The sequence below is a fragment of the Nothoprocta perdicaria genome, unplaced genomic scaffold (assembly GCF_003342845.1).
Source record: "Nothoprocta perdicaria isolate Ctin4 unplaced genomic scaffold, notPer1 scaffold_70, whole genome shotgun sequence".
Lineage (NCBI taxonomy): Eukaryota > Metazoa > Chordata > Aves > Tinamiformes > Tinamidae > Nothoprocta > Nothoprocta perdicaria.
Window position 1 is genome coordinate 2,290,964 of NW_020455977.1, and position 9,193 is coordinate 2,300,156.

The following is a 9,193-nucleotide window of genomic DNA, read 5'->3' on the forward strand; positions in this document are numbered from 1 at the left end:
CTGTTACAGTAAAAAAAGAAAAGGAAGCAGCAATGGTACTTATCTGAGCTTGGTAAAATTCACTAAGTGACTTAAGGCTGGTTTTGTCTACCACTCTGTGGTGAGCATTTATCAGTGGGAGAGTTTGGGGACAGGTAGGGGAAAGTACCTTCTCCTTTCTCCTTCCCATCACCAACAGGTGAGATCCTGACTGCTCCAGGGCATTGACACCATTGTGGTTTCATCTAATCCTGAAAATCCTGCCGGGGAAGAAATTTTGCCTTGCAGCAGCAGGAGGCTTGCCGGCATAACTGTGTCTAAGGAAAAACTGACTATGGGTTTGATATAGTTTTGTAGTGTATAGTGATAGCCACAATACTTCATATCCTTTAATACAGAAGAAGTGCATGAGGATGAGGCTACRTGGTGTTTTGTGACTAACCCCATATTTTATCAGCAAAATCATGAGGGGAAAAGATAACGGGATTTCACAAACTGATTTTTCTTGTATTTTGATAAGGAAGGACAGAAAACTCTCAGAAGCTGTCTGACTTGATGAAGTCATGGTTGTCCTGAGCACTCCTGAGGTAAATGCTCCCAGGTACCCCAACTGTCGGGAACTGGCRGGGGGATCTTCAGCGACTGCAGACAGTGCTAGCAAATCCCATCCCATACCAGGTAAGAGGCCCATCCCATACCAGTAGTCAGGCCCATAGACCTAGTGCAAAGAAGCTAGTTGCCTACATGAGCACAGTCCAGCCTGGGTAGTTCTGTGGACAAGATCCCAATATTTGGGGCCTCCTTGGAGGTCAGGATAGTGAAGCCATCTGGGGATCTGAGTCAACCATGTGTGTCTACCCTAATACCTACTCCCATTCTCTCCATGGAAAAGTCAGGGTGCCATATGAGACTTGAACAGCTCTTGCAGGCAGCCTTCTGGTATCAGTCTGGTCTAACTAGGTGCTCACAATACCTAGCAGGAACATGAGAGACAGGAATTTGTTTAAACCCGCAGTGAGATATTCATATGCATGCTTGACTCTCAGGACGAGAGTATTTTCCTGGACTTAAGATGATCATCCGTTTTCTAAAAGTGAGTGTGTAAGATTGTCCTACAGCAGGGTTCAGTCTTTCCCCATTGCCTTCACACAGCCTCWCAGAGGTTGTGTGGTGGTTCCAATATGAGACTTCTGTCGCAATAACAGTACAGGGAAAAATGTTACAKTTACTCTATAATGTTAACTACTCATTTTGTTTTAACAGCAAACAGGTAAATTAAATTTTGTTCTCATGTTGTCAGATGTTAAATAAATYTGAATTTGGACTGATTAGTAGTCATGCAATATTCTCTGCATCTCTTGGCCAAACTTCTTGTTTGTCTCACAAAGTTTAAGCAAGTATTCATAAGAAATATAAGTCATAAATTCCCTTTCTAGGGTGATAAGATACAGTTCTTTTGACTTTGTTGGAAGATTTACCTAAATAAAGGGAGATCAAAGGCCATATTTTCCTTTTGTTTATATAGTTCCACAATATTGTGCTTTATAATTTTGTTTGGTATTCGAAGATCTAAGCAACTTAACTGGGATCAATCAGAAGTACTGATCACTACCTCGGCTTTACCTTAGACTTCTCCTTCATGGAGGTTCCAGAGCTTTTACACACCAGGTACTTCCCACCTYTGGGAAAAGCTTGGCAATATTTTTCATCTAATACAGTATGCTTTTATATACATGAAAGAGAGAAGTTCAGCAATATCAGATCATTTTGAGAATTTGATTTCTGTTAAATAATTTGATTACTTTTTAATACCAACTAAACAAAAAGTAGCCTTCYCTAAAAGCCTGAAGATAAATAGATATGTTGTTTTATTGGAATTTTTAAAAACAAGTGTTATCGTTTTCTGTTTTGAAATTAMTTTACTTGTTCAATTTTCCTTGAAATGTATTATAAAAAAGTACAGAAATTCTCAAAATTTTAATGTAACTTCTGCTTCAGGTTATTTTGTGCACTGTAAAAAGTTGTTTAARCAAGATGAGGTTTGCTGAACATTTTTCATTTTCTTTGAATGTCCATAAATGGAAATGTCAGTATTCAAACAACTCTGGTCACTGACTCTTTAATTTAATTCTATCCCTGGAAAAGACTCTTTTTCTAGCATTTTTATACCCAATGTAATGCAAAATATAGAAATACCTATCATCATTCCTTTTTTTTTTATTATTATATCTTCTACTATTGTGTGTATTCTTTGGGATTCAGTCAGACTCCTTTCTGAAAGTTAATCATCTTTTTTTTTCCTAAAAAACACTTTTGTAGTTTGGCCATTTTTTTTTTAATTCCGACTGTCCCAGATTTTCTAATACTTTGCCTCTCTTTTCTACCTTTTGTCTCCCGATCAGCTTCGAGAACAAGGTGGCTTTGGGTGATTCCTTAGTCATTTCCTTTTCTTCTGCAGTCCGGACTGAAAAAAACTAGGCTGGTCTAGTAGACCATTCTGTCTGGCCAAGGACCATTCAGATGTCTCTACTCAGGGTCATTCTTTTGCAAATTAGTGTGGAGAGCAGAGACTAAGCTATACCAGGAAACCATCACTAGATGATAAAGAAARTTCAAAAAAAATCAGCCTGGATCAATCAATCTAGAATCTGTGGGTTCTTCCTTTCCTGTTCCTTTCTCTCTCTTAGAAAACAGTAGGGACACTACATTATAATCTGGTAGGGAGATGCACTGAGAGAGGCATACATCGTGTGTGCCTGAAGCTTGAAAAATAACCCATCGCATTCTGGAAAATTTTAAGACACCAAAAATAGCTCATACTGGCAAATTCTTTTTCACTAATGGCAGTTACAACTGTGTCAGTACAGAGATGTAGAAAAACATTTGTAGTATATTAAAAAAAACCCAAAAGATAAGAAATTTGTTATTTCTGGATAGATAAAGTATTTAAATGGTTATAGCTAGTTGGACTACAGAGAGATGAATCTGATATGTATGCATGCACTGTACATTTTTTTACCAGAGTTGCAACATAAATGACCCCATTAAATCCTGTTATTTTCCTAATCCAATAAGCACTTAATCTCTTTGCAAGTGTTGGAAATAATTATTCATTTATACACTTGTTTTTGCCACACATTTGATGTCAACAAGGAGTGTGCCTTTGACTAATCAGTTAAAACAGCTGGTGGGTAAAGTAGTGAATGAGAATCAAGAATGTGCTGTTCATAGGAAGGAGATTGTTGATGTTTTTCTTTTGGTCTGAAATATTACTGAATCTACAAAGCAATATTGTTTTWCACAGAGAAAATGTTCTGTAGGATAGACTTTCCTCTGCATTAGAAGCCATTCAGGATAAAGCTGAGATGTAAAAACCTTTGTGCTTCACCTGATGCCTTACTTGCTCCTCACACCTTGTATTTTGCATTTGTGAATAGGTGAAGATGGACTCTGCTCTTTTTCACTACTCCACTTTTCTTCCTTCTCAAATTCTTGCCATCCTGAGAAGGGTGAAGTASCCTATATAGAAGCTAGGTACATGAGTTATAAATTCACAAGTCTCTCCCAGTGGAGGAAAATCTCATAAAAACAACTAGGAGAATCTTATTCTTTTATTCTCACTCTATGCACAAACTGAAGTAGATCCAAACAATCCATCCTGGTCTTCAAGAACTTCTTTGATGATCAGATATTCTTAAATTTRTTTGGGTCAGTTCTTTCAGACTCATCCTCATTGCACTTTGGAGACATTTCACTTCCCGTTTTAGAAGCAATTTTTATGCATGTTAGAACTTAAACTGGGCTTAAGGTTCCAGCCCACCAAGCGTGGTAGTGGTACACTGGGAGTGGTAGTGGGTGACCTGATGAAGGCAAGCCCCACGGCCAAGAGCTTTACCCACAGAAGGCAATATGATGGCACTGACTGGAGCTGAGCTGATGCCACCTTGGGTAGAGGGCCTTGGCAGTCATGCCCCAGGTGAGGACAAGAGGACAGACACAAAAGAATTGGCTTTGCRTTGCAGACTTTGTCATTCTATCGTGCCTCACTTTTACAGGGGCTTATTACAAGGGTAGATACAATTACTGGTCATTAAATGGAGGTACTGTTCTTTGTCAGAAGAACAGGGCAAAAAAGGAGATGCTTTTGCCATCACTTCTGTGATCTGCAACATAATAAAAGTATTAAAGCATTATGTAAGAAAGGAAACATTTTAAAGGTTAAGGAATACTTCACAGTGGATAAGCTTGAAGTTATTTTTAACATGGGTGTTTCTGTAATGGTGCTACACCCTATGAGGAAACTTCACAGCTCTCTGTGATACTTATACTAGGTGTTACACCTGTGTAGAGTAGTGACTTAGTAACTTCAACTCTAATGCAGTAGGTTTAGGAACTTCAAAATTTACTCCTGCTAAAGATTATTTCCCTTTCACAGTCTGTGCTTTTCACATAGCTGTTTATTTCAGTAATTATATTTACAACCATTCTTTTAAAAGGGATAAGCTATATTTTAAATTTTGGGGATCTATTTGCATTTTCTAGACTACCTCCACTGATAGAGTTAAGAATAGGGAATACTTGTGGATATATCAATTCAGAATACTGCATTCTGAGATATGTTAATCCAGATAAAACAACTGCATATTTTCATACAATCAGTCCATCATTTACATTGTGTCTAATTAAGATGTGTAAAGATCCAAAACTTATCTAATATTTAGAAATGCTACACGGATGGTGTCATGTTAGAAATGCTGCTGGTATAAGGGCAGTCTTAGTTGTCAAGCTCAGTAGCAACAGTATAATATTGCCAACTATGAGAAAAGTTGAGGAGAATGTCAGGAAAATTAGTAGTGTTCTGACATTTCTAAGCAGAAAATAATTTTTTATTATGAGAATTTTTAGATTATTCTGTTATATTTAGATAATATTTTTAGTACCTATGCTGGGCAGACTTGCCACTTTTCTTCCAATAGTCCTTATCCACATTGTAGTAAGCCATCTGAAGAAGAAAAATCATGCATCATACCTGGAACCAGACAGCATATTGCACACATGCTTTCTAAGGTGATTGCACTGAAAGCAATGAAAATATTTTTGCCAAGCCGGACATGCATCGTGCGTGTAAGTAACCGTTTCAAGAAAGCAACAGATATGGTTGGTGTCACAGAAAAATATTGAAGAAACACCACAAACTGTTATAAGACTGTGACCTTGCCTTGACATTTTGAAATTTTGTAAAACTTTATTTTTATTCTTTTTGAGCACTGCCAACTATTGTTTGGCCAGAATAAAAATTTGAGAACCAGATTTGGATATTGTCAATAAGATAATTTCCTCCATCCTCCTGGTAAGTTTAGCTGAATTACAGATTTCATAATTTATCTGTGGAAGTTTGTTACTATTTTATGTTTATCAAATGGCAATTTACAATTAAGACAGTGTTAAATTATCATTTATTGTCTAACATCATTTTAGGTCAACTTACTAAACAGGAGTTCTCCTATATGTGAACATTTTTATTTGGAAAAATGGAAGACTTGTTTTTGCACCTAAAGTTCAATTTGGTACAAATCCCTAACTTTCGTCAGTCAAGAGTTGTGAATTCAAGCTACAATTTGAATAATTTTAAAATTCAGTTATTAAACACACATATTGATGTGCAAGTATAAGAATGAGCAAGTCAGTTATGAAAGTCTACATTGTATATGTGGGCAAAGAGACTTGTCATTAGCCTATTCAAAATGATTCCTCTCTCAGTGGCTTAAGCAAAGCTATTAGAGGGACTAGGTATGATAGTCAGMATTAAAACAGAAAATAGAAAAAGTGTTTGATTGATTGCTTAGTCTATGGAGCAGCAGTGACTCATGTTAATAAGTTCAGCGTCCTATATGTGGCCTCAGAAAACCAAGTCAGTGTTACCAGCTCTGCATTTGGTCTACTGGATGACCTTGAGCAAATAGCATTGCCCAGTGCTTGAGTTTTCACATTAAAATATGGTGGTAATATTTCTTCACCTTTGTAAAACTCGATGAAAGCAGTTAATGAAAAGCATTTCATTGGAGTCAGATATTATTCCTACTACTGATCTATTATTGTGGCAATTTTGTAGTCTCTGAGAGAAGAAATTTCCTCTGCAAGCATGCAGCCAGGAGGGAACTTGTAGCTGCTGTAGTTACAGCTAATCAGTAGCTGCAGAATGCCTGAGGTCAGATCAGCAATAGCTATAGATTTTCACAAGTCTTATATGCTACTTTTGGCTGACAGGAGAGGGAAAGACTGTGAATATCCCAAGGAAAAAAAAATGGTGACAAACTTTCTTCGTAATTGGTTTGCATCAGTCAGAATAGCTGTGCAACACAAAGGTCAGGCAACTTATTTTTAAAAACCCTATGTAAATCTAAGATTAGTCTTGACATTTTCGAAACCTCAGAAAATTAGGGGAAGGGCTGCTGCCCTGAGGATTGGGGTCCCGTAGGCTGACTGGAGAAGAGATTATATTAAACATTTGGAGACCTGAATGATCCAGTCTGTATTAGAGAAGATTTACAAGATCCTCAGAGTATGCTTGAAACATCTGACTGAGACAGAGTCTGTGGACTTTCTGCTTTCTTGATAAGGATTCTCAAGGGCACTATTAAGGAATCAACTATTGTGATTGATGGAAAAATAAAGAAATTGAAGAAGAAATGAAGATAAACTATAATGTGGACTTTTTCCTGCAGTCCCATGATATCTTCAACATTAAGTGATTTTGGCAGATAATTTCTACTGTGAAGCATGTGGATAGCCAGAAGGCTATTAAGAGAGAATGATGCTATAATATAAGCATGGAGGATTCTTATAAAGTGTATCTTTCTTTTATTCAAAGTACATGATGAAAAATGTTATGTCCAGAGTGCTAACAAATTATAACAAAGTATAAGTTCTCCATATATATATATATATATATATATAAAACTAAACTATATTTATTATAATAAGTCACCATTAACCCCTGGACAAACACATATGTATTTCCTATTTGAAAAAAAAAAAATCAAGTATATCCTTTAGCTAATCATTACTAGCTCAATAAGCTGATTGACTGTATGCTTGGGGGTAATAATATATCTGGCCAGTTAGACCAGTGAGTGGTAGATGTAAAATACTAAAGTTGGAATGCAGGATTCTGACAGAGCAGGACTCCATGTTTGCTTTGGACAGATGAAAATGATCTCATAACACATGATGAGAGGGAATAAGACATCTCCTTTCTTCATGGTGCAAATTAGATCTATGTGATATAATGAATATGCACATGCAGCTAAATGAATTCTTTCTCCCACTGCTGTACATTCTTTACAGAGATTTCTTTTATTAGGTTTTTCTTTTGTTGTTTATTTGTGGATATATTTACTTTCTTCTTATTATTAATTTTCTTCATAATTTTATTTCTCCATAAGACTACCTGAAGCAAAACTGTGAGCCTTTGGATAAGTCCAGAGCACTGTTGATTGCACTGTAAGTCATCACCTCAGTTGCATGATGTTGCCTCCAATCTCTGCCTGAACAGTTGCAAATACAATGTAAATATAAAGCCCCTATTTCTATCTTAAGAAGAATGCCTGAAACATATTTTTCCACCCCCTCCATAGGCTTAGCAAAAGWCTTTCCCTAGCTGTCTGGCTCATATCCTTTGATCATGACAATTATAAGAATACTTTAATAAATATTTCACACCCAAAAGCATGTTCATTTTTCACTTTTTCATTTCTTCTAGGCAAAAAAAAAAAAAGTGCAATAGCCATTTGTGGAGTTAGTTGAGGTAGACTGGCACTCAAAATCCCACTTATGCTTATTTTAAACCTTGTTCTTCCCCAGCCAAATMGGACAGACTTCAGTCTGTAACCAGCTTCTTTCAAGGTGTATCTACTTGCAACTGTGCCAGTACTCTGGGCAAGAGGATTATGTGGTACTAGCTGCAGTAATGTCAATACTCATGCCARTAGTTTTATCTGCATTAATGCCTATGCTTTGGCCTTGCATTAAAAAACCAAAAGCCAAAACTCAAATCTTTCACATGGCAGAGATGACCTCAGGCACATTACAGAGATATTTTGAATGCTATTTGCTGAATTTATTGGTATGGCTTTTTTTCCCCTGTCACTGTTGCATGGGTATCACCAGTAATGAACATACACCTAATGTGCTTATTTGGAGGTCCCAAATGAGGACAGATCTGGATAGTAAATGAAGGCATGTCTCAGACTCTGTAATTGTAGGTGAGCGAGTAATCCGGCTAAAGCTAAGGGAATATTTCACAGCTCCTTTGTTTAAATCAACCTTTTCTGTTCTGTCTGTATATCTGCCTTTTCCAGTCAACTTCACATGCCATGAACAAAAGTGCAAGTCCACTTGAGAAACGGAAATGATTTTTCTAGGTGCTGTCACTGCAGGAAGGTGTTGTGTGCACACAACCGGGATCGGTTCCTATCGYGATACACCAAAACCGGCTTTTCAGCTAGTGCCTTACCATGGCAATCTGCTTCAAAGGAACAACTGTCATTTTTGATAAGGATAGTAAGAATTACTGTCGTCTGCAGAGATCAATATGCCTCTGGGTTGTATAGTATGCTATAATGGAAGGGTTTATTATTTAAAAGATGAATAATTATTCCGCTATAGCTTTTTGTTATTTTAGGAGAAAAAAATGTAGTTTGTACCCTGAATAATTATAGTTCTTTAGTTAGCTCTTTTCACACATAAACTTGTGACATTTATTTTTTTCTAGCAGAGAATGAGACAGAAAATGTAGCCAGTTAGTGGAATCCTTCATACAGCAAGTGGACAGGGATTGGGGGCAGCATGTATACGTGTTTGTGTGTACGTATGTGACTCGCTGTGCACATACCTTTCTGCAGCCAAGAGCCAAAGCAAAACCTCACAGTCTCTCAGGAGCTGCACTATCAGGTGAGTTATTATTGGGAGTTTCTCTGTGGCTGAGCCAGTAAGAGCTGGGTGCTAAACTTGTTTCCGCTTGAAGTTGCTCTTTGCATACTTGTTAAGGCAGAATGTTCTACCTTTTCACCTCTGCAATACTGGGTGTGAAACATGAGCCTCTAGGTGTTTCCTGGCTGGCAAGAATTCAATGGTAATAAAATTACTAGTAGAATAAATGTTTCAGAGGCAGTTATCCTCTCTCACCTGTTTGTAATTTTTTATTAATTATTAC